Source organism: Rana temporaria, chromosome 7, assembly GCF_905171775.1.
Source record: "Rana temporaria chromosome 7, aRanTem1.1, whole genome shotgun sequence".
Classification (NCBI taxonomy): Eukaryota; Metazoa; Chordata; class Amphibia; order Anura; family Ranidae; genus Rana; species Rana temporaria.
The window spans coordinates 207,051,073-207,078,463 of record NC_053495.1 but is presented as its reverse complement, the minus strand read 5'-3'; the positions used below and the strand labels follow the sequence as shown (position 1 = coordinate 207,078,463).

Sequence of the window (27,391 nt, the reverse complement as noted above, 5' to 3'; positions counted from 1 at the left end):
GAGAGCTGTCGTATCTATGCGGCTGATTCGTAGAATCAGTTACGCATAAATTCGGCTAAGATACGAGCGGCGTAAGTCTCTTACACTAGGTGGCGCTTCCGTAGATTTCCGCGTTGAATATGCTAATGAGCTAGATACGCCGATTCACAAACGTACGTTTGCCCGGCGTAGCAAGATACGTCGTTTACGTAAGACATACGCCGGCATAAAGTTACCCCTCATAAAGCAGGGGTAAGTCATGTTGGGTATGGACGTCAAACGTCGGAACAGCGTCGTGTTTTACGTTGTTCGCGTAAGTCGTCCGTGAATGGGGCTGGACGTAAGTTACGTTCACGTCGACTAGGCATTGAGCGGGCGTAATTTAATTTGAAAATGCGACGTGATACTGAGCATGCGCCGTTCGAAAAAAGCGTCATTTAGGTGGGGTCATGACTAGTTTACATAAAACACGCCCCCCTGTTCCTCATTTGATTTAGGCGCGCTTACGCCGGCACATTTATGCTACGCCGCCGTAACTTTAGACCCAAGTGCTTTGTGAATACAGCACTTGCCTCTCTAAGTTGCGGCGGCGTAGCGCAACTACGATACGCTACGCCCGCCTACATTTACGCCGCTGACTGTGAATCTGGCCCCCAGTATACACACACAGTATACATACACACAGAATACACATACACACACTGAAAAGATATTGGAGAGGCGGGGCAGCTATAATCTTGGGATTTTTTTTTAAAACTCAGATTTTTACATACAGTCCCTGGTTTTACTGAGGCTGGCAACCCTGATGGGCCCCCTAGTGGCATGAGGCCCTCGGGCAGAGTGCCCGAATGGTCAGTCCACCCCAGTGTAGGACAATTCCCTTTCTTGACAAACTGGAAATATACCTAACTGGTCAGAGATATTTTACAGCACGCTGGAAAATCTCTGTGGCCAACAAATAAGTGCTCCCACCAGGCACAGCGCTAGCAAGGATTAGACGATGTGAGTTTTCCATAAGTTTGTCTCTTATATCCACCTGGAGATCTAAGGAGGGAGCAGTTACCACACGCTCTTTGTTGCTGTAATTAGCAGTAGAAAACAAGCCGATTTCCCAGCATTCCACCAGAGTCGCTATCTTGTCCCTCTCATTCCGCTTGTCACAGCTCATCCCCGCTTTCCTCGTATATATCTGCCCCCCCAGTTCTGACCTTTCCGGCTGCACTGCACCAAATTCGCGCAGCACCAGTGCGAAATGTATTTTCTGTATCCAACGTCCTTTCCCAGCCTGCCACAGAAAGTCATAAATCTTGTCAGCGAAGATTGCCTGCCTGCCACTTCTAGCAGATCATAGCTCACCTGAATGCAGTTTATCTTTGTTTTTCAGCTTGAATCCCCGAACACGAGGTTAATCACTGTGTATCCGTGTGTGAGGAAGGCCAGGATACATAACCCGAAGCGCATACAATCCATTCTCTTTCTCTCTGCCGCTCTATTTTTAATAGCTTGGCTTTTGCTCTGGTAAGAAAAAAAAAAGAAAGAAAAAAGAAATAAAAAAACTCCTCCGAGTCCCGCAGATTTATTATTTACAATATTTATACAAAGTTGATATATTATGCAACACTGTTCGGAGTACAGAGAACCATTCTCATCGGTCCCTCCCTCTGAGGAGCCAACACTCCATCATCCACACCCCTCCGCTGTACAAGAGCATCATTCTACCTGCGAATGGGCGGCGATGACGCCTCCGGTTCTGAGCTCTGATTGGGTCTGGGCTTTATTTATGTGATTCCGAGTGTCCGGAGGATGCAGAAGATGGAACTCTTGTCTGAATCCTGATGGTATTCTAAGGGCAGGCCTTCGCTGTGTACACTTTTATAATCTTCGCCTGCCTGACGCTGCTACCTGGTTGTGATTGGCAGTTTAAAATGTTTAGGAGGTAGTAGAGAAGGCTTAGAACTAGGACTGCCATCCGGCTGGAATTGTACTGCCCTGGCTGGTAAAAACTGGACTTGTTGTCAATGATGTTAACTGCCTAGGGGTCAAAATAAATGCATTTCCTTCGAATAGGAAAACAACCTATAGTAGATGATGACCTCTGGGGGATCTAGGATGAAGGAGGACCTGGGGGTCTTTGAGTCTTGACATGTTTGGTATCTATTTACTCGAAGCAACATCGGGCCAGATCCACGAAGAAGTTACGTTGGTGTATCTATTGATACGCCGCGTAACTTCTAGGATGCTCCGGCGTATCTTTGTTTTGTATCCACAAAACAAGATACGCCTGAAGCTGGGCTACATCCGACTGACGTACGTCTTAGTACGCCGTCGGATCTAAGGTGCATATTTACGCTGGCCGCTAGGTGGCGCTTCCGTTGATTTCCGCGTCAAGTATGCAAATTAGCTAGATACGCCAATCCACCAACGTACGTCCGGCGCATTTTTTTACGTCGTTTACGTAAGGCTTTTTTTGGCGTAACGTTACCCCTGCATTATGAGGCGTAGGCAATGTTAAGTATGGACGTCGGGCCAGCGTCAAATTTTCCGTCGTTTGCGTAAAACGTTCGCGAATAGGGCTTTGCGTAGAATTACGTTCACGTCAAAAGCATTGGCTTGTTGCGGGTTCATTTGGAGCATGCGCACTGGGATACCCCCACGGACGGCGCATGCGCCGTTCAGAAAAAACGTCATTTACGTGGGGTCAAGATGTATTAACATAAAACACGCCCACAACTTAGTCATTTGAATTGTGTGCCCTTACGCCGACACATTTACACTACGCCGCCGTAACTTATGGCGCAAATTCTTTGTGGATACGGAAAATACGCTGTAAGTTACGGCGGCGTAATGTGTATCTGAGATACGCCGGACGTAAAAAAGCGCCGAGGTACGTGGATCTGGCCCATCTTTTATATTTCAACCTAAAAATGTGTATTATTTTGTGTTTGTGTGCACCAGAATCCATTTTTTTTTTTTTTACAAAGTACTAAAATCCATTTTAGTTTTTTTTTCCCTGAAAATCGGCATTTGATAAATAGCTGCGTAAATATCGTGTGAACAAAAATTGCAACTGCCACCATTTTATTCTCCGGAGCCTCTGCTTTTAGAAATGATGTTCAAAGTAATTTTCTAGCAAAAAATGCTGATTGTAACATGCGTGTAAAAAAATTGCCCTGGCCAGCAAGTGGTTAAAGAGAACATGTCAGCCTACAAAATGATAGATACAAAAAGATAACGACACGGCTTAATTAGAGGTCTCTATTTCTATCCAAGTAGACATGCCTCCAATTCCTCTTTTCTTTTATTAATGTTAAACATAGTACACACATGACACTTTGTCAAATGACAAAAAAAATAACAAAAAAAAAAGGGTACAGAAAGCAGAAAAAAAGAGTCATACATTAGCACATGTGGTCAGCAGCACACTGACGAAGAGAACTTGGAGAAAATATGGACAGCCGCACACCAGAAAAACCTTAAATAAATGGCCGTTATTAGTAAAAGGAAAAAAGGCACTACAAAGCACAGCAAGCAGTGGGGTATATAGCTTACGCGTTTCGCACTAGGGTTCAGTGCTTAGCCAACTACAAGTATACTACAGACCCCAGGAAGATGCCACGTGTGGCGAAACATGTCGGGCGGAGCGACGTACTGACGCCATCTTGACCCACGTGTCCCAGAAGTGCGAATGCTCGTTTCTGAAAATTTTCGGGCAAACATTTTACTTATGCGAGAGTGTATTTCAAACATTGTAAGTAGTCCATTGGCTTTTTCTTTTTTCAATAAATAACCCGAACGGTATTACACTATTGGAGTTTAATGTAGCGCCTCGTCTGCAATCCCGTGATTGCACAGACGTGGCGCTACCCACACAGCACTGTGCCCGGCGCTCGGACACAGTGCACCTATGGACCTTTTTTGGATTTTTTTTCCTTAACCACTTCCCGACCGCCGCATGTAAATGTACGTCCACAGTATGGCACGTACAGGCACATGGGCGTTCATGTACGTCCTGTCCTTCTAGCGGGTGGGGGGTCCGATCGGTACCCCCCCCCCCCGCTACATGCGGCGGTCGGGTTCGCTCGGGGAGCGATCCAGGACGACGGCGCGGCTATTTGTTTATAGCCGCTCCGTCGCGATCGCTCCCCGGAGCTGAAGAACGGGGAGAGCCGTATGTAAACACGGCTTCCCCGTGCTTCACTGTGGCGGCGCATCGATCGTGTCATCCCTTTTATAGGGGAGACACAATCGATGACGTCAGTCCTACAGCCACACCCCCCTACAGTTGTAAACACACACTAGGTGCACCCTAACTCCTACAGCGCCCCCTGTGGTTATCTCCCAAACTGCAACTGTCATTTTCACAATAAACAATGCAATTTAAATGCATTTTTTTCTGTGAAAATGACAATGGTCCCAAAAATGTGTCAAAATTGTCCGAAGTGTCCGCCATAATGTCGCAGTCACGAAAAAAATCGCTGATCGCCGCCATTAGTAGTAAAAAAAAAAAAAAATTTATAAAAATGCAATAAAACTATCCCCTATTTTGTAAACGCTATAAATTTTGCGCAAACCAATTGATAAATGCTTATTGCGATTTTTTTTACTAAAAATAGGTCGAAGAATACGTATCGGCCTAAACTGAGGGAAAATTTTTTTTATATATTTTTTTGGGGATATTTATTATAACAAAAAGTAAAAAATATTGCATTTTTTTCAAAATTGTCGCTTTATTTTTGTTTATAGCGCAAAAAATAAAAACCACAGAGGTGATCAAATACCACCAAAAGAAAGCTCTATTTGTGGGGAAAAAAAGGACGCCAATTTTGTTTGGGGGCCACGTCGCATGACCGCGCAATTGTCTGTTAAAGCGACGCAGTCCCGAACTGTAAAAACACCTTGGGTCTTTAGGCAGCATTTTGGTCCGGGGCTTAAGTGGTTAAAGGGACATGTTTAAATAAAAAAAATGTTTTTGGGATTTTTTTGGGGATTGTTGATTTTTTTTTTACTGACTGGGGGAGGGGGGGGGCGGCGCCCGGGTGCCCTCTATGGACGGGCCGCCACTGCTCTTAACCCCTTACAACCATATGTAACAATTAAGGAAGGACCCTAGCTTCAGAACCTTAACCCCTTACAGTTTGTATATGAATTTTTTGCACATATTTATTCACATATTTTTATGTACTATCACGATTGAGTTTGGGGGATGATTCATGCAGTGCACTTTTATAGTTCATGATTAGCGCGACTATTTTTATACACAAGCTCACATAAAAAATAATTTTCTCACAACAGTTTTCATGCATTCCTCTTCCTAATTACCAACAGGTAGGCAAAAGGGATTCCCAGATCACAGATAAAAGGGAGTGGGGGTGGAACGGCGCAGTACAATTTCTGAATTAAAAGAAAAGGCCCCAGTAGCGTGCCTTTATTTATTGCCTTTGTTTCCTGTACACCGATTTATAGATAGGAAGATAGGAGAAAAAAAAAAAAACAAATAAAAAAAACCCCCATACATTCTGGTGGAAGATACTTCGATACAAGGTGACAATACATCTCTAGCTATTAGTGCAACAAGTGAAGAGGAAAATACACAGACTATTATATAACACATGCATTGCCCTGAACGGTGATAGTGTGCTGCAGCATTAAAAGGGTATTATTTTCCCTAACAGAGTCTGCAAGAAGCAGTTTAGTACACAAAGCAACGCTCACCTAAAACAGCTTCTAAACGTACGATAAAAACTTACAGCCACGCAGACAAATGTAATCTTTCCTTTCACCGAAAGTCATCTAATATTATTAACATCGGTGGTAACTTTTAGAAGATCTACTGCGCATCGATGGTGAGTCTTTATAATAGGAAAGAGAAGCTGCTGGTACTGTACAATGAAATCTAATGACATAATGGAAGCCGCTATCGAGAACTCATCGGGACGTAAGTGAACCGCTTTGATCTGCATGCAATAAATATAATAATAATAAAAAAAAAACATTAAGCACAGGGCCAATCAGCGCCAGGGGTCCTGCATCCTGATAGGACAGCCGCTGCAGTATGAAAACTCTTCCTACAAGCTTTAACCGCTTGCCGACCAGCCGCTGCGGGAGTCTATACCAGGAAGTGGCGCAAATACCTGTTTTATTACAGGTATCTGCACCCCTCCCCCCCCTGAAAGGTGTCAAATGAGACACCGGAGGGGGAGGGGGGGGGGTTCCGAAATGCGGATGTTCACTTTTGGGTCAACCTTCGCTTTAAAGGAGTTGTAAGCCCTGGTTCACACTGGGTACGATTTGGAACGATTTGAGATGCGATTTGACATGTCAAATCGCATCTCAAATCGGCGGCAATTGTCAGCAATGGCACTGTCCTAATCAGTGCGACACCGCATCTGCGATTTCAAAAAGTAGTTCCTGTACTACTTTTTGCGATTTCGGGACGATTTACATTAAATTGCGGCCGAAATCGCGGTAAAATCGTGCATTTTACCGCGATTTTGAATTCGCAGCAGTGTGAACCTAGGCTTAAGGAAAACATTTTTTTTTTTTGCTGAAATTACTGTTTACAGGGTATAGAGACATAATCGTTAACCGATTCCTTTTAAAAATGATTAAAAATAGATAAAAATCAATCCTATAATGTACCTGTAGTTTCTAGTTTCGTTTTTGCATGTTGTTTCCTGCTTCTGTGCTGTACAGGGCCAATACAGGGCAGTGATGGTTTGGAAAACGAAACTGATTGGTGCTGAGGGGTTTTAGACACACAGTAATCACACCTCCTTGATTAGTGACCACAGAGAGAAAGCTCCCAGTACTACGGTTATCAGGAAACAGACAACCAGGAAGTGTGGAGATCAGAGAAGAATTACAGCAACTTGAGAGCAAAAACGAACAATGAGGACATGAAAACAGCACTGCATTAAGGTAAAGGAAGCTATTAAGATAAAAAAATAAAAAAATTCCTTTACAAACCCTTTAACCTTATCCTGGCCTTCCCCTACAAGTTTTTCCTAAAATTCTTCTTTTTACGCTCCCCTCTCTATCCCCCTATCATTAGGACGTATTGATAAGGATTGACCCCTGATACAACCTCAGGGCGAACCCCATTTCTGCCGTTTGACCCAAATCATAATAGTGAAACATGCAGACCAGAGAGAAAAAAATCTACATCTTCACCTTCCAACGTTCAACCAGAGAGACCGAGTAGAGCCTGTACGGCTCCTTTTATTAACAACATGACATCACAAACATAAGCATACAGATTGGTCAGTTCATATAGTTCAGTCCCTTATTACACGCCCCTGTGACGTCTATTCTCTGCATACTGCACACGTCCTCCTTGCAAGTCCATATATGGTATGGCGCTCTCATAGCACAAACAGCCTTGTGTAACGTCCATTGTGGAATGTCCAGACACAGGGTTTCATTCTCAATTTTCCAGGGTTTAGTCATATTTGGTTCCTTCACTGAGACAAGGACAAGGAGGGGGGTTTTGGAATGAGGAGCGAGGGGGGAAGGGGGTGATTCGCTGAATAGCTCTTTGTCTTCCATTTCAAGTTGTAACTTTAAAACATTATATTTGACAAAACTTCTTAAAGCGGAGGTTCACCCTCAAAATGAAGTTTTCAGCATTGCTAGCTTTAACCCCATTTACGGATGATAGCGTTGATTTTTTTTTTTAAATGCTCCCTTACCTCTTATCTCCTCTACTTCCTGGTTTTCAGCCCAGCGGGGAGTGGGCGTGTCGCTATATTCCCCGACGGCTCTTTGCATTATGGGAGCTGACTGTGTTCTCCTGTGAGTGACGTGCAGGCCATCTCAAATAGCTAGGCGCCGTAGTCTCACGCTAGCTAGGCTGTCATGTGACGCGAGAAGCGGGTCACATGACTCACAAAGCGCGTAATATGATGAGGGAGGGCGGATACATCTTCCCCCATTATAATTCTCACAGCGGGGCGTGTCCTTTTCAGGACGCCGCCGGCCGTTGTGATAGCAACTCTGCAGTGTTGACGGCGTGGCTCGCCGTCGACACTGCGCATGCGTGGGATTACGCGGTGAATGCTGGGAGATCAGCATTCGCCGCATCCCGGAAGAAAGAACAGGAGGGCATCAGAGTGCCCACAATTAAGATGGCAATGTCCATCACTATATTTTATAAAATATTTTTTTATGGGAAAAGAGGATCCTGGCGGCTGCTAAAACGGGACATGTGAGTCAAATAAATACTATAGTAAAAGCAGCAGATTAGTGTTTAAAAAAAAAAAAAAACGTTTTCCCACAGAACCTCCGCTTTAAGGAATATAACACTTGGAGTATATATCTTCACACATGCATATGTATATTTCTCTTATATAGATAAAGAAAATAAAAACAATATATAAGAATATAAAAGGAAAAACAACATTTCAGTGGTTCTAATCATAACACAAAATAGGAATTTTAGTACTTCCATCACAGTATCTGCTCCCTCAGTGGTTTAGAGAACCCTAATCGCAATTCCAAGCTCAAAAAGAGCCTTCAACCAAAAGCCCAGTGCCGGCCCAAGACATTGTGCTGCCTGGTACCAAGAATGAAATGTGGCCACCCCCAAAAAAAATTACGCCCACCAAAATGCCCCCACATCCATTATTTTATATCATGATAACTAAAGTGGACCTATCATGGCTCTATACATGTATATAGGAGTATAAAAAGGACCTGTTATGGCTCTATTCATGCAATTAACCCCACAGTGGAGCGGAGAGCGGAACGGTCGGGCGACAATTAGCCCCACAGTGGAGTGGAGAGTGGAGCTGGTGGAATAGGATGGCGTGCGGGCAGGAAATTTGCTGCCCCCCTGAAAGTGCTGCCTGGTACAATGGTACCATCGGGTCCCGTGGTAGGGCCGGCCCTGCAAAAGCCTTCTAACAGGTCCACTTAATTTACTGATGTAAATGTTTGTTTACTGCATCCTAATGGTTTGCAAAGTTTATCAGATGTTTTAGCCCCCTGCGTGGGCATAACTCCTATTATACACGCTAAAACCAATAAAATATGATTAAAACAGGAAAACATACAGTACAAAAGGGACAGCTTTGCCAGTTTTCTACTCTTTGAAAACAAGGTATGAGCCCAAACTACTTATTAAACCACCAAATTCCGCAGAGAACCAAAACTATCATTGCTCTTCAATTGCAATTCAACCGTCAAGACCCAGGGCTCATCTGTTCTATTCAATACCGTCATCCGTTTGAAAAAGCCCAGGATGGGGCACATATGTTTTCATACAAAAGATGGAGACACACATTTAATTAAGGTTTGCCGCGACTGTTATAAAATACTGAATGAACGGAACAGTCTGAATCTGAATGAGGAAGAGGTCTGAAAAATTAATTTAGAGGAGAAAATAAAGAGAATGAAATTTTGCTGAAATAAATGTGAACTGTCACCTGAATGTAATTAAAATTACTTGTGACTCTGTAATCAGCATCACCTTCCTCGCAGCGCAAATGGCAGCGAGCAGCCAGAGAATGAATCTATGTCTTCATCAATGTCTGGTCTACAAAAGAAAAAAAAACAGGACGGCAGTTGGCACATTTTAAACTTGTATGATCCAAATTTACCCCCACACCTCCTTTTCCCAGCACTGTTATTTTCCCTTTACCGTGCTCCTGAAGTGGGAAATGACTGTTAATACTGCCTGTGACATCATCACCGGGCTTGTAAAATTCTTGCCGGGGCAAATGCTGGCAGGGCAGTTCCTACTGACTTAGGCACAACGCCAGAACTACATTTTTCAAGAGCCTTTTCCCTATACACTTTGGGGTTGATTTACTAAAACTGGAAAGTGAAAAATCTGGTGCAACGCTGTGCATGGAAGCCAGTCAGCTTCTAAATTCAGCTGGTTTAACCACTTAAGGACCGCCTCCTGCACATATACGTCGGCAGAATGGCACGGCTGGGCACAAGCACGTACAGGTACGTCCTTTTTAAAGCGGGATCTCACCCAATTCATTTTTTTTTCTATTTTCCCCTTAGCTTCATGCTCGTTTTGTCTTGGGGAATCGGCTATTTGTTTTAAAATATGAGCAGTACTTACCCGTTTTCAAGATGCATCTTCTCCGTCGCTTCCGGGTATGGGTTTTCGGGACTGGGCGTTCCTTCTTGATTGACAGTCTTCCGAGAGGCTTCCGACGGTCGCATCCATCGCGTCACTCGTAGCCGAAAGAAGCCGAACGTCGGTGCGGCTCTATACTGCGCCTGCGCACCGACGTTCGGCTTCTTTCGGAAAATCGTGACGCGATGGATGCGACCGTCGGAAGCCTCTCGGAAGACTGTCAATCAAGAAGGAACGCCCAGTCCCGCAGCCCATACCCGGAAGCGGCGGAGAAGATGCATCTCGTAAACGGGTAAGTACGGATCATATTTTAAAACAAATAGCCGATTCCCCTAGACAAAACGAGCAGGAAGCTAAGGGGAAAATGTGTTCTCTATGGGTGAACCTCCGCTTTAAGTGCCCAGCCGTAGCTCCATGAATGCGGGATCCGATCGCCGCTGGAGTCCCGCGATCGGTCCCCGGAGCTGAAGATAAAATGGTTAAAAAAAAGCCTTGTAAAAAAAAAAAAAAAAAAAAAGAAACCCAAAAGCAAATGCATAACTTTGTTATCTCAGCAGAATATTTGAGTTTTTATGCTGAATCAATAGGGCCATAGCAGAGATGTAAAAACTGTTCTGGTCCACAGGGGGGTAAAAAGGTGTCAGAGCTGAAATAGTTAAAAGGTATGAATTATGGATTTGCATAATGAATTCTATTTTTGGGGGAAGAATGTTTAATGTCACACAGATGCGCACGCAGTTTCACATATGACAGCTGTCTGTCACTAGACACTATAAAAAAAAAAAATTTGGATCACTGGCTGTTTCCCAGCCGCGAGGCGAGGAGGCGGGACCCGCGCCGCAAACATTTTTCCTGCCATCAATTGACACATTTACAATTTACCGTCAAAAACCATCTGTTCATTCTGTTTGATCCGCACCTACAGTTTACCACACAGGAAACACGTTGTGATGATTTATTAATATTGTTTACTGCAGACAGAGAAGAGACTGAAGCGCGGAAGAGCCAACAATCCAAAGCTTGTGCGTCTCAACCTGATTTCAGAAGGTTCTACAGAATAAAATAAGCAAAAGGGACCAGCGCCATCAAACTGATGCCCTGCGACATCCGCGTCGCCCCGTGTGTGACCATCAACTGGAAATCTGAAGCAGGAAAAATCACAAGCGACTTTCTAGTGGTTCAGAATTCTGCTCAATATTTGACCAGTGACAGAATGACTTTGCACCCAGAAAAAGACACTTGTCCTGGGGGCACTGCTGCGTGCTTGCTCCCGAGCCCCTGCTCCCAGGGCTGGACTGGGACAAATATTTGTCCCTGGACTTCATCCGGACTGGCCCACTTTGACAGGTCTCTCCCATGGCGGCCGGACAACTCCCGCACCCGCCCCCTTCACTAGCCATTCTACTTTATTAGAGTAGAACGGCTGGTACTGGTACTCTTATAGGCAGTACCAGTGGGGAAGCTAGACATTATTTCCCCCGGGGCAAAGAATCAGTTCGGTGCCCCCCCCCTTATGGGACAAGATTAGGCAGAAGTAAGAAACTCACCCAGGCCATAGCTGTTGAGTCAGCTGTCTGTCCCCTCCCCCATGCTCATCTGTTGTCCCCCCTGCTTCTCTGCTCCCCCCAGTTGAGCGCTGCGGGAAGGGAGAGACAAAGGAGCAGAGGGGGGAAGCGGTCTGCTGTCACTGAAGCCGGCCCACTGAGCCATCGGCCCACCGGGAAACTCCCTGTAGTCCCAATGGCCTAAGACAGTGGTTCTCAACCTGGGGGTCAAATGATGATTTGCCAGGGGTCACCAAATCCTGGGCTGTTCCTGAAGCCTGCACTGTTCTCCCAGGAAGGGAGATAAGAGGGGGAGGAACAAAGAAAAAGGGAGAAAAAGGAAAAAAAGAGAGAGCAAGAAAGACAGTTAGAGGGAGGGATGGGGGAAAAAAACAAGGAATTAGGAGTGGTAAAGAGCTAAATGTCTGCGGGTTAGGGGCGCAAATTACTTGTCTTGCCTTGGGTGCTTTCAACCCACGCTATGAAAATAATTTTACTGTTGTTAGGGGTCCTCACAACTTGGGAAATTTTATCAAGGGGTCACGGCACTAGAAGGTTGAGAACCACTGGCCTAAGACAAAGAGAGCTGCGGCTCAGCCTCGGCCCCCCGCTCTCTCCTCATTGGGCTTTCACTGCTGTCTCAGCCGATGAGGAGGGAGAGTCTTAGCCAGGGCCGTCATCAGGAATTATGGGGGCTGCTTACACAGCTCACGTGGTTACTTTTCTGGATTTTGACTGGATTTTAGCGATCGTAGCAGAATTTAGTGTAAGGAATACATAGGAAAAAATGTTGACAAGGGGAGTGTAGAGGAGGGCGGGGAGTCTACTGTTATCACGACTCCACCCACAGAGCTCCAGACAACAGACCCACCCACAGAATCTGCAGTTTTTCAGTTCTTATAACAGGCAGAGGGGAGACATGTGACAGGTGAGGATACATGCAGGAGGCATCTATATCCTTATAGATCAGCACTATGGCAGGAGTTTAGAAAGGATGAGAGGGCTTTACATCCACTTTAAGGCAACCCGTCAATCGGAAAAAAAAAAGTTTTTTATTAAAAATGTACTCTAATCAGCCCAATTAACTCCTTATTTTCCTTCTCCAATTAATGATTACCCTTTTTTTTGTTTGCTTCTATTTTATAAACTAATAATATTCAAAACGTTTTTTTTTTGGTTTGCTTTGTTTGTTAAAGCGGGGGTTCACCCTAAAAAAAAAATCTAACATTACATCCAGCATACCAACGACATTTTTTTTCTCCGTACATACCGTTTAATTGTTATTTTCCCCCCGGCTTCCGGGTTCTGATTCCCGCGGGACTGGGCGTTCCTATTGAAAGCTTAGCTGATTGACGTCTGGTGAAAATCTTCCCATGGCGCATAAAGCGCGTCACCAGTTTTCTGTAAATAGCTGACCTGCGAGTCGGCTCTATATGGCGCCTGCGCAGTCAGCTCTACACGGCGGGCGCAGGAGCCGTATAGCGCCGACTCGTACGTTTTCCATAATGTGCCAATATGTTGCGTGTACAGTACTAGCAGAATAATGGCATAAACCTCCTGGAAAAAAAAAAGAAAAAATCTATAGCGAGTTTAAAGCGGTATAAAATCCAAAACCGAAAATGTAATATATTGCAGATTTTACCAGTCATTAGATGTGGAGGCTGCATTTGTTTTCTTTTCTAACCACTTGATCCCTGGAAGGTATTCCGCTCTACAGGTCCAGGCCTTTTTTTTGCGCCACTTTAACTGGCAATTGCGCGGTCATACAACACTGTTCCCAAATTATTATTTTTTTTGGTAAAAAAAAAATCCCAATAAGTATATATTGATTGGTTTGTGTAAAAGTTATCATGTCTACAAACTATGGGATATATATGTGAAAATTGATTAATTCTGATGTACTGACGGCCTATCTCATTTCTTGTGGTCCTTAACCACTTCAATACAGGGCTATTTTGGCACTTCTCTCCTACATGCATAAATCATAATTTTTTTTGTTAGAAAATTACTCAGAACCCCCAAACATTTTATATGTTTTTTTAGCAGACACCCTAGGGAATAAAATGCCAGCCATTGCAACTTTTTATCTCGCACAGTATTTGCGCAATCATTTTTCAAACGCCTTTTTTTTGGGAAAAGAACGGTTTTGTGAATTAAAAAAATAACAAAACAGTAAAGTTAGCCCAATTTTTTTGTATAATGTGAAAGATGAAGTTACGCCCGAGTAAATAGATACCCAACATATCACGCTTTAAAATTGCGCACACTCATGGAATGGCGTCAAACGTCAGTACTTTAAAATCTCCATAGGCGTCGCTTTTTTTTTTTTTACAAGTTACAATTTTAGAGTTACAGAGAAGGTGCTATTGCTAGAATTGTTGCTGGCGCTCTAACGCATGCAGCGATACCTCACGTGTGGTTTGAACGGCATTTACATATGTGGGTGGGACTTATGTGTGTGTTCGCTTCTGGGCGTGAGCTACCGCGGATAGGGGTGTTTAAACATTTTTTTTTTATTATTTTATTTTTTATTTTACTCAATTTCTTTTATTTTTACACTTTTTTTGACATTTTTTTTTTTGATCACTTTTATTCCTATTACAAGGAATGTAAACATCCCTGCGTGACGTCATCCCTGCGTGACGTCATAACATCGCGCCCGGGCCTCCGACGATCATAGAGATGATTGGTGACCATCTGGTCACCAGTCTACTCTATGGTTTCCATCGGACGCCGGCGGATCGTTTCTCCGGGTCTCCGATGGCAAAGGAGAGCCCGGAGAAGCACCTGATGGCGGCGGGAGGGGGGGGCGTCCCCTCCCGCCGCCTATAAGAACGATCAAGCGGCGGAACCGCCGCTATGATCATTCTTATGGAGCACAGAATCGCCGGCTGAAGAGATGGATATCTGAATGATGCCTGTGGCTGCAGGCATCATTCAGATATCCCCACTGAAACCCAGGACGTCATTTCACAATGGGCGGGTATTGAAGTGGTTAAGGACCGCCTCCTGCACATATACGTCGGCAGAATAGCACGGCTGGGCACAAGCACATACAGGTACGTCCTCTTTAAGTGCCCAGCTGTGGGCCGTGGGCGCGTGCCCGCGGCACGCGCCCCCGACCCGAAGCTCCGTGGCACACACAGCTCCCGGTCCCCGCTCTGTAACGAGCGATTGCGTGTTCCCAGGCGGCGATAGCGCCAGCCGGGCACGCGCACGGGAGTCGGGGGAGAGCGGCCCTAGTGGCCTGCGCGAGAGCCGACGTATAGCTACGTGCTCTCGCGCAGAGGAGCCGACTTGCCGTCGTAAAACGACGGCAGCTGGTCGGCAAGTTGTTAATTCCATTGTATGCAGATGTTGCTTTTGACCGCCAGGACTGTTTAAAAGGTACTAAATGATCTTATCTTCTCTATTCATCAGGATAGCTCACTGCCAGCAGAAGAAATAAATGTGCAAAATGACTCAAAAGAAAAACTATAGTGCCAATCATGCAATAAGGAAACCACAATCCTTTCTAACAGAGGGACACCCTGTGTATGAACTGTACTGTGGCTAAAACTTGACATTCCATTTCTTCAGTTAAACACAATTTTCTAGCGTCAATAGTGGAAGAACACACAAGTTTAGATAAAGGTAAGTTAGGCAGAAGTGTACATTAACCCCGCAAACTTAAAAAGCTACAGCATGTTCAGTCTGTAGCAAGTATAAGATCCCATGGGGCTATCCAGGCAAAGACTAAACACACAATGTAATCCTGTACAATCCCCGCTATCTGTAAGGAGAAAGAAAGTGTGAAAGGGAATGGACATCTCAAACAGAGCATGAGAAAAACAAATACCAAAATATAGCAATGTGATGTCCAGTCTTCCATAATTTGATCTGCTGTTTGACATTAAAGCGGAGGTTCACCCTAAAAAACAAGTTTCTACCATGCCATCCAGCATACTAGCGTGAGCTACAGTATGCCTTTATTTATTTTTTTGCGCCGTACTCACAGTTTAATCCGTTAGTTTTGTTTCAGACTTCCCGCGGGGAGTAGGCGTTCCTATGCAGAGGGGAACATGATTGACGGCCTGCTATGGCGCATCACGCTTCCCGAAAATAGCCAGAGTAGGACTCGGCTCTTTACGGCGCCTGCGCACAGACTAGGAGCTGACTGCGCAGGCGCCGTGAAGAGCCGAGTCCTATTTCGGCTATTTTCGGGAAGCGTGATGCGCCATAGCCGGCCGTCAATCATGTTCCCCTCTGCATAGGAACGCCTACTCCCCGCGGGGAGTCTGAAACTTAACTAATGGATTAAACTGAGTACGGCACAAAAAAAATAAAATAAAGGCATACTGTAGCTCGCGCTATTATGCTGGATGGCATGGTAGAAAAAAAATAAAACATTTTTAGGGTGAACCCCCGCTTTAAATGAAAACTATAACTGTTTTTGGTTAATTTAATTATTATATATTTTTTTAACCACTTAAGACCCAGACCATTATGCAGGTAAAGGACCAGGCCCCTTTTTGCGATTCGGCACTGCGTCGCTTTAACTGACAATTGCGCAGTCATGCGACGTGGCTCACAAACAAAATTGGCGTATTTTTTTTCCCACAAATAGAGCTTTCTTTTGGTGGTATTTGATCACCTCTGCAGTTTTTATTTTTTGCGCTACAAACAAAAATAAAGCGACAATTTAGAAAAAAAATGCAATATTTTTTACTTTATGCTATAATAAATATCCCCCAAAAATATATATAAAAAAAAAAAATTCCCTCAGTTTAGGCCGATACGTATTCTTCTACATATTTTTGGTAAAAAAATCGCAATAAGCGTTATATTTTTTTTACTAGTAATGGCGGCGATCAGCAATTTTTATCATGACTGTGACATTATGGCGGAGACATCGGACACTTTTGACACATTTTTGGGACCATTGTCATTTTTACAGCGAAAAGTGCTATAAAAATTTACTGATTACTGTGAAAATGACAATGGTAGTCAAGGGGTTAACCACTAGGGGGCGCTAAAGGGGTTAAGTGTGCCCTAAGGGAGTGATTCTTACTGTAGGGGGCATGGCTGGATGTGTGACATCACCGATAGTCGTTTTCCCTATATCAGGGAACAGACGATCAGTGACACTGCCACAGAGAAGAACGGGGAAGGTGTGTTTACACTCACCTCTGCCCATTCTTTAGCTCCTGTGACACGATCGCGTGACACGGGTGGCAATCGGGTCAGCGGGTCCCGCGGGCGCGGTCATGGAACTTTGGACCCGGTCGTGAGCGTGCCGGCAGCGGCCCGTGCGCGACCCACGGCTGGACACTTAAAGAGCAACGTGCCTGTGCCCAGCCATGCCATTCTACCGAATTATATCAGCGTTAGGTGGTCCTTAAAGCGGTCCTCCACCCTAAAGTGGAGTCCCGCTGATCGGAACCCTCCTCCCCTCCGGTGTCACATTTGACACCTTTCAGGGGGGAGGGGGGTGCAGACACCTGTCTAAAGACAGGTATTTGCACCCACTTCCGGCCACACGCTACGGGCGAAAGACGGGCATTCCGTCACATCCCGTCTGTCGCCCGTTGTGTGCTGGGAACACTCGGCTCCCAGCACACAGCGTGTGAGCCAATCGGCGGGCCCAGCGCGACTCGCGCATGCGCCGTAGGGAACCGGGCAGTGAAGCCGCAGCGCTTCACTTCCTGGTTCCCTCAGCGTGGATGGCGGGGGGAGCAGCAGAGTGACGAGCGATCGCTCGTGCTCTGCTGCGATCGGCGCTGGACTCCAGGACAGGTAAGTGTCCTAATATTAAAAGTCAGCAGCTGCAGTATTTGTAGCTGCTGGCTTTTAATATTTTGTTCCCATGGCACATCCGCTTTAAGTGGTTAAACCTGTTTTATGGCTTTTCTTTTCTTTTCTTGTGTCTGCAGACTCTGCACAGTCTTTGTTTCCTAAAGATTTAATAAATGACAAAGGATTCCCAGAGCACAGCAGCTTGCCTTGTGGCAGGCGTTGTCTGACTAAAACTTCAGACTGAACTGTCTGATAAGGAAGTAGTCATTGGAATGAGTGAAGAGAAGCAATAAACAACACGTTTGATACTTTAACCTTGAAGACATGCGACAATAAAGACACATGCACATGGGTCGAATGCCAGGTGGCATTGGCTGGTTTAATAGAACCAATAGATCTTCTGTAGTGTTCATTTCACTTCTGGTTCGATAGAAACCGTTTGACATTCGGCCCGTGTGTACTGCAGCTGGTCCGACAGGACTGTTGTGGGGTATAACCAAAAAATGTCTGCCGACCAGCTCCCGATCAACGCTCTCAGCCAATTGCTTAGAGTGCTGCCCGGAGTGCTCTGGTGAGGGGGCACCGAAGGGCCATTGTATGGATTGTGGTTCCACGCCATTTTTTAACCACTTAATCACCGCCCCATAGCCGAATTACGGCTACAGGGCGGTTCCTTAACTCTGGGAGGACTTCCATGGACCTTCTCCCAGAATCGCGCTCCTGGGAGTGTCCGTGATCACGGTAAATCGCTGCCGATAGCGGCGGTTTACCACGTGATCGCTCCGTCCAATGATGGATCGATCACTTGTCGATCGGTACAGTGTGAGAGGAGAGGGGAGAGAGCAGATCTGTGACAAATGCAGTCACAGATCCAGCCATCCATCCCTCCTTGCTCAGCCATCCCTGCCCAATACTCACAATACCCTGCAATACTCTGCCCCATACTGTGCAATCCCTGCAATACTCTGCAATACCCCACAATACTCTGCAATACCCCACAATACTCTGCAATACCCCACAATACTCTGCAATACTCTGCCAAACCCCGCAATACGCTGCCATACCCCTCAATACCCGTTTTTATTTATTATTTTTTGCGGAAAAACGTGTCAAACTAAAATAAAGTAAAGTGAACAATAAAATATATATATATTTTTTAAAGAGCCCCTGTCCCCGTGTGCTCGCATGCAGAAGCGAACGCACACGCAAGTCCCGCCAACATATGAAAATGGTGTTCAAGCCACACATGTGAGGTATCGCTACAAACGTTAGAGCGAGAGCAATAATTTTGGCCCTAGACCTCCTCCGTAACTAAAAATATATAACCAGTAAAAATATTTAAAACGTCGCCTATGGGGATTTTTAAGTACCGAAGTTTGGCGCCATTCCACTAGTGTGTGCAATTTTGAAGGGTGACATGTTGGGTATCTATTTACTTGTCGGAACTTAATCTTTCACATTATGCAAAAGAATGTAGAAAAAATACTAATTTGCTAAATTTTATAACAGAAACAAATAAAATTTTATATTTTGTTTACAGAATTTTCAGTCTTTTTTCTCTTATAGCGCAAAAAATCAAAAACCCAACAGTGATTAAATACCACCAAAAGAAAGCTCTATTTGTGTGAAAAAAAGGACGAAAATGTAATTTGGGTACAATGTTGTATGACTGAGTAATTGTCATTCAAATTGTGAGAGCACCGGAAGCTGAAAATTGGTCTGGTTATTAAGGGGGTTTAAGTGCCCAGTGGTCAAGTGGTTAAAAATGTTACTGACAGGCTCATTTGTTTACATTCTGCTGTCAGCCGGGAATGCCCCAGCTGACAGCACAGATGGGTTGTTAAGATGCTGGCGGGTGCCAGTTCCTTAACAACCAATAACTCATCACTGCTGACTGAGCAGCGATGAGTAAAAACACAGTTGTATAAAAAAGCAGCAAAAACACGACCAAGTCGCACTACATAATCGCAATCAAAATCAGATCAAATTATAGCCACACTAGTGGGAACCCAGTCTAAGGCTGGCCATATATCATGGAATTTTCTTTCCTTCAACTTGATTACCTCCTGCTGCACTATTGTATTCTGAGTGCGGGAAGTTTTTCCGCCGTCAGAATACAATGATCAATGCTGCCGGCTATAGCAGTTGGCAGTGATCATACAAAGAAAAAAACCCTACAGGCTCGTTGTATTGAAGTCGATTGATAGATTGACTTCAGTACAACCCACCTGCCCATAGATTGCTGAACCAGCTGAGATTTGACCCATCTATGGTCAGTTTTAATCCTTAAAAAATGTTGGGCCAGATCCACAAAAACGGGCGTATATTTAGGCGGGCGTAGCGCATCTCATATGCGATACGCTGCCGTAAATCTGAGTGGCTCCTAGGGTATCCACAAAGAACTTGCTCCCATATGCGGGCCGGCGTAACGTAAATCTGCCGGCGTAAGCCAGCGTAATTCAAAGCAGGCTTGGAGTGGACGTGTTGTATGGTAATCTGGTATGACCCCACGTAATTGACGCTTTTTACGAACGGCGCATGCGCCGTCCGTGGACGTATCCCAGTGCGCATGGGCGAAATCACGTCGCAAATAGTCAATGCTTTCGACGTAAACGTAACTTACGCAAAACCCTATTCGCAAACGATTTACGCAAACGACGGAAAATTCGACGCTGTCTCGACGTCCATGCCTAACATTGCATACACCTCATAGAAGCAGGGGTAATGTTACGCCGAAAAAAGCCTTACGTAAACGACATTAAAAAATGCGCCGGGCGGACGTACGTTTGAGAATCGGCCTATCTAGCTAATTTGCATACTCTACGCGGAAATCAACTAAAGCGCCACCTAGCGGCCAGCGTAAATATGCACCTAAGATCCGGCGGCGTACTAAGACGTACGTCAGTCGGATCTAGCCCACATTCAGTCGTATCTTGTTTTCTGGATACAAAACAAAGATACGACGGCGCATCATAGAACTTACGCGGCGTATCAATAGATACGCCGCCGTAAGTTCTTTGTGGATCTGGTCCGTTATGTCTGGGAAAGCTCTGGTATTACATTGCACTGTACTCAACGATACATGCCTATAAAAAATGTTTCTTTCGTTATTATTATTATTATGGTGTCACTCAGAATCTGTATGTTTTCACAGCTGTGCTCCCTGGAAATAAGCCACACGTGGTTTGTTTGTTTGCTTTTATTGTAATGTTGTTTATTGTCTTTATGGCTTTTGTTTGACTGCCAATAAATACATAGTTACAAAAGATTAGAGCAATGCTAAATTCTTTGCCGTGCAATGTGAAACATTCCATCAACAAAAGAAGATGGTTAGCTGGATTCACGTAGACGGGCGTAACGTTAGGCAGGCGTAGCGTATCGCATATACGCTACGCCGCCTTAAGTTAGAGAGGCAAGTGCTGTATTCACAAAGCACTTGCGTCCTAAGTTACGGCGGCGTAGCGTAAATGTGCCGGCCTAAGCGCGCCCAATTCAAATTGTGAAGAGGTGGGCGTGTTTTATGCGAATGAATCGTGACCCGACGTGATTGACGTTTTTTACGAACAGCGCATGCGCCGTCCGTGGACATATCCCAGTGCGCATGCTCCAAAATACGCCGCAAAGACTTATTGGTTTTGACGTGAACGTAAATTACGTCCAGCCCCATTCACGGACGACTTCCGCAAACGACGTAAAATTTTCAAAATTCAACGCGGTTCCGACGTCCATATGTTACATTGGCTGCGCCATCTTTTTGGTGGAATAACTTTAGGCCTGAAGACGCCTTATGTAAACGGCGTATCTTTACTGCGACGGGCAAGCGTACGTTCGTGAATAGGCGTATCTCGCTGATTTACGCATTCTAGGTGTAAATCAGCGTTCACGCCCCTAGCGGCCGGCCTAAATAGAAAGCTAAGATACGATGGCGCAGGACGTCGTATCTTAATTTGAGAATACACTTAAATATACGATGGCTTAGATTCAGTGTTATGACGGCGTATCTACTGATACGCCAGCTTAACTCTTTCTGAATCTGGCTAGGTATCTTTTTATTGCTCGGAAGGTAACACCATCCAGACCGTTGTACTGGGGGCAAAGAATAGATGTTCAGTTAGCCCCCGGTCTACAAATGTAGTCCAGTGGCCTGACCCTCATTTAACACCATTAGGGAAGGCAAAGCAAAATTTCTGACACCACAACCATTGTTTTAAAGTCCAATCCTACGCTTGGGAAGTTCACTTGTTCTCTTCTGCTGCTCTCTGCTGGATTTTATGGACCTCAACCACTTCAATACCGGGCACTTTCGCCCCTTCCTGCCCAGCACAATTTTCAGCTTTCGGCGCTGTCGCACTTTGAATGACAATTGCGCAGTCATACAACATTATACCCAAATGAAAGTTTTATTAAAATTTCTTTCCACAAATAGAGCTTTCTTTTGGTGGTATTTGATCACCAGTGGGGTTTTTATTTTTTGCTAAACAAACTAAAAAATACTGAAAAAAAAAAAAAAAAAATCTTAGTTTCTGTCATAAAATTTTGTTTTCTCCTTCACTGACAGGCACTGATGGGCACCGATATGTAGAATTGATGGGTACTGATAGGTGGCACTAATATGCAGCACTGATGGGCACTCATTGGCACTAATAAGCAGCACTGAAAGGTGGCACTGATAAACACTAATAGATGGCACTGATGGGCAGCACTGAAGATGAGGTACTGACAGGTGTTGCTGCTGGGCACTGATTGACACTGTGGTGGGCACTGACAAACGTTATTAATGGGGCACTAACTGGCAGCTGATGGGCACTGATTGGCAGCTGATGGGCACATTTGATGGGGGCTGTTCTGACCCCCCCTGACAGGGAGAGCATCCAATCAGCTCTCCTTGTCAGCACGAACCGAGGTATGACGTTTACCGGCACTTCCTGGTTCACACGATGATCAGCTGTGATTGGTCACAGCTGATCACGTGGTAAGAAGCCTCTGTCAGAGGCTCCTTACTACGATCGGAGATGCAGTGTGTCAGACGGACATACAGCACCTCCGATCACCACACTGCGCGCCCCTGCAGGTGCACGCGGGCATGTCATATGATGCACAGTCAGGAGAACCACCACCGGCCGTCAATCTGCTATAGTTTATAGGTTAAAGTGATTGTAAAGGCTTGTTTAAAAAAAAAAAAAACATGTTATACTTACCTCCTCTATGCGGTTGGTTTTGCACAGAGCAGCCCAGTTCCTCCTCTTCTCAGTTCTTTGCTGCTTCTGGCCCCTCTCTCCTATTGAGTGCCCCCTCTGCCAGCAGCTCTCTATGGGGGCACCCGAGCCGAGTCAGAGCTCCGTGTACCCAGACACAGAGCCTCGACCTGGCTCCTTCCCCTCTTTTCCCTGATTGGCTGACTGACTTTGATTGACAGCCACAGGAGCCAATGGCGCCACTGCCATGTCTCAGCCAATCAGGAGGAGAGTTCCTGGATGGCTTAGACACTCGTGGACATCACTAGAGAGAGATTGGGGCTCTCTAAAGTCATATTCTCTCATAAAAAAGTGGTTCAATAAAGCTCTGAAAACCCCCCCAAAAAATAGTGCCTCCTCTCTCCTGCCAATAGGTTTACCAAATAGCCACCTCCCTAGTTCTTTGGGCAGCTATTGACAATTGCCACACTGGTGACACCCACTCTAAACTTTGTCTCCCTTCTTCCATTCTGTGAGTACATCTAAATGTACTTTCAATTAGCTTACAGAACAGCCACTTCCCTCGTTTTTTGGACTGCTAGTGACCATCGCCACACTGGTCACACCTACCCAAAACTTTGTCTCCCTTCTTCTCTTCTGTGAACTCATCTAAGAGCCTCCTCTCTCCTGCCAATTGGCTTACAAAGCAGCCACTTCCCTAAGTTCTTTGGCTGCCAGTGAACTTCTCCAAACCTGTGACACCCACCCTAAAATCTCTCGCTCTTCTTTCTCTCTATGAACCCACTAAGTGCCTCCTCTTTCCTGCCAATTGAATTACAGAATAGCCACGTCCCCAAGTTCTTTGACTGCCAGTGGTCTTCGACAATTTGTGACACCCAACATAAAATCTCTCTCACTTCTTCCTCTCTAAGAACCCATCTAAGTGTCTCCTCTCTCCTGCCAATTGGCTTACAGAACAGCCACTTCCCTAGTTCTTTGGGCTGCTAGTGACCATCACCACACTGGTAACACCCACCCTAAACTTGTTTCCCGTCTTCTCTTCTGTGACCCTTCCAAGCTCTTTGGCTGCCAGTGAACTTCGCAAAACCTGTGCGACACCCACCATAAAATCTCTCTCTCTCTACTTTCTCTCTATGAACCAACTAAGGGCCTCCTCTTCCCTGCTAATTTGCTTACAGAACAACCATTTTCCCCCAAGTTCTTTGGCTGCCAGTGAACTTCGCAAAACCTGTGACACCCACCATACAATCTCTCTCTCTACTTTCTCTCTATGAACCAAGGGCCTCCTCTTCCCTGCTAATTTGCTTACAGAACAGCCATTTTCCCAAGTTCTTTGGCTGCCAGTGATCTTTGACAATTTGTGACCCCCATCATAAAATCTTTCTCCCTTCTTCCTCTCTATGAACCCATCTAATTGCCCCTCTCCCCTGCCAATACAGAACAGCTACTTCCCCAGTTATGTGGGCTTATGGTGAATTTTACCACACCTGTGACATCCACCATAAAACCTCTCTGTTCTTCCTCTATAAAAACAACCCTAAGGCCCCTTTCACACTGGGGCGTTTTTCGAGCGTTATTACAGCGTTATTTAAGCATTTTTCGAGCATTATTACAGCGTTATTAGAGCGAAGCCTCATCTGCAATCCCAATGTGCTGGTAAAGCACCGCTAACACCCTAAAGTTTTAGTTTTTTTTTTTTGCAGTGCCTTGGTATGAAAGGGTAAGGCGTTTTTACAGCGTTTTTTAATTCATTTCAATGGAGAGGAGCGTTTTTGGAGCATTTTTTTCAGCGCCCAAAAGCTTCTCCAAAGATGCTGCTTGCAGGACTTTTTTCAACGCCCCGCCAGTTTAACGCCTCAGTGTAAAAGGCCAAGGCGTTTTTACAGAGCTTTTTAATTCATCTCAATGGAGAGGGGCGTTTTTGGAGCGTTTTTTTTCAGCACTCAAAAGCTGCTCCAAAGATGCTGCTTGCAGGACTCAGTGTGAAAGGGTCCATTGAGATGCATGGAGAGCGTTTTAAGAGCACTGTTTTTAACACTAAAACACTATAAAAACGCTTCAGTGTGAAAGGGGTCCAAGTGCCTCTCCCCTTCTGGCCATCAACCACTTCCACCGCAGGTCTGCTCTTAATTCAATTGACATATGGCTACTCTTGATATAAAATGTCAACAAACTATGCAACTGGAAACATTTGGATTATTATCAAACAAAAGCTGTTTTAACTTGTTTGCCTGGAATGTTAATTTTGCAGCAATCTATTTCAGAAATAAAACAAAGTGGCAGATTGTGTGAATTGTCCAGAAAGAAAAAAAATGTCTACCGAGAGATCAAATTTATATAAATGTCATTATTCAGAGAGCTGGTTCTCTACTAAAAAGAAGGGACTATGTGAGGCTCAGTGGAGAAATTTTAAAAAATTTTTAAACACTTATAATTCCAGAAAAGTATGGGAAAACTGTATTTCGCTTTGAAAACTATCAAAGACAAAAGAAGTTAAAGTGAAGTAGGGAAACAATTTGTGAACGGTGTGAAATTTAAAATGTTTGTTCCCAATAAGGGAAATTTAAAGCCGAGTTCCACGCAAAAATGGAACTTCCGCTTTTCGGAACCCTCCCCCCCTTTCAGGGGGAGCAGATAACTGTTTAATACAGGTATTTGCTCCCACTTCTGGGCATAGATAGCTGCAGATAATGCAGGTATCTACGCCATGTCCGCCCAAGGTTCTTTATTAACGTGCACTATTGTATTTGTTTGAATTTTCACTGTACTTATGATTTTTTACCAACAAGCACAGGTGCACTTTACTACACAGGGTAAAATTACTACCCATATTACGGACACCTCACTTTTACATATATGTATTAATTAATGTAGCGCCAATCCTACTTTCAATCTTACTCAAACTGTTATCTCACTTAGGTGAAATAAATTAAGTAGGGGCAGCTGCTTAATAAATTAAGGGTGTGAAAAACCCCATAATCACTCACGGGTAATATTTGGTTCCATTGCGCGGATTCATTTCATACCTTTTATTCTTCCCACTGACCACCACAGTGATGTATCGCGAGTTGTAGATAATAGTAATTTGTAGCTGGGGTTCCCTAAGACTGGATAGTTATTTCAAGGGCTCCTCTGTGGGGAAAAGGTTGAGAAAGGCTGAAACTATCAATTACTGTTTGTTTCCAGGACAATATCAAAATGGTGTGAACGAATGATGGCTACCTTCCTAATAATTGATGGCTGCCTCCCTCAGTCTTGTCCACCACCACAACATGACTACATGCCCTAATTGCCTTCTGCTCCCCCACCTCCTCCCTCTCTTCCTTTCCCTTATCCGATCTCTTCCTTCTTTTCCACAGAAGGAAGCTCAATACTGCCCTATTCCTTCCCTTGGTTGTCATTTTGTCCCTCCTTTTCTTCGCTCTTTGGCCTTTTCCTGGTTGGGGCATCGCCCATGGTTGCCCTCCCGTGCTCCATGTGGCATAAACATTTTAGATTACACTTCAATTTCTCATCTTTGGAGTGGGCTCATTGAGCGTACACATATTCCCTGATTTAGCCTCCTTGAGATTCCATCCTTGGTTTCCCTTTCTGAATGCTGAACATGTTTACGAGGCACATATGCAACATTCATCGTCTTAATATGTCTCATTCTGTTACACAGCAGTCTCCGCTCTATTTGTAACTAAGCTGTATCCCGCTTGTTTACAACAGTATGTGGAATATACTATTAAAATCTTGTACTTTAGATTTCATTATAAATGAGATTATAAAAAGAAAAAAAAAAAAAAAGGAATTTTTGTCTTCCTTTGAAGCTAATTTGTAAGAATTGATTGCAGCCTTGTGCTGTTCAGCCTTTCTATCTCTGCAACCATGCTATTTGCAGAGTATGTTATTTAGTATTTTAAAGGTTTTATACTTGATGAAACAGCTGTCCATCTCCGCTCTACTACTTTTGTTTCCTCCGCTTCGGAGGCTTACACTGCAATGTAAAAGGCACCCGGTGAAGAGGCAACTGAAGAGAGAAATTGCACAAAGATCCAATATCTACACCTATTGGCTGAAGAGGTCTGCAAAACACAAGCAGTGCAATCCAGACCATCACATTTTCCAGGTTCATGAAGTGAGCAAAGAAAATAGGCAGCTTTAGTGCAAGTCTTAAGGGATCAGAAACCACTAAACTAATATATTTTTTTCCCTTCACGTTACCTAGGTTGGAAATATTACAGCAAATTTTCTACTATATAAAGGTTTCAAGCAAAGGGGGAGGAAATTGCTTTTTGCAGGCCTGTGAAATGTAATGTTGGTATTAGGTTTAAGGTGGTTGTATGATAAAGAAAAAGGAACTCCAAAGACATTGTAAGTCAAGCTTGGGCCCTGTGATTTTTGAATGGGTACAGGAGATTCGACCAAATCTTGCAGATGGAAGAAGCCAGGGCCATCTCTAATTGTACCTTTGTCTTCTAAATGTCAACAAGGTCACAATAGAACTCCTTCAAACACTTCAATACCTGGACCACCACACTACAAAAGGGGCACCTCCATGCTAGCACTGGTGCTGAGTAAGGATGAGCTCCGGCGTGTTCGCATTGAACACGTGCGGAGCCCGCCAGGAAGTCGGCACCCGCGCTGCGCTAATCACAGCCAGGGAGACATTTCCCGATCTCTGCAGCCGAGCATCGGGAAATGTCTCCCTGGCTGTGATTAGCGCAGCGCGGGTGCAGACTTCCTGGCGGGCTCCGCACGTGTTCAATGCGAACACGCCGGAGCTCATCCTTAGGCCCCGTACACACGAGAGGATTATTCGC

General features: G+C 44.7%; 1 protein-coding gene across 1 annotated transcript in view; it reads right to left on the bottom strand.

The window, feature by feature from the left end:
• Positions 1-27,391, bottom strand: part of PTPRF (protein tyrosine phosphatase receptor type F) — a 1,292,748-nt gene that overhangs the window by 988,305 nt on the left and 277,052 nt on the right. The window contains exon 2 of the mRNA XM_040360892.1: positions 1,336-1,494. The gene's annotated coding sequence lies outside the window, so the exon portion shown is untranslated. The remainder of the gene's footprint in view (positions 1-1,335; positions 1,495-27,391) is intronic.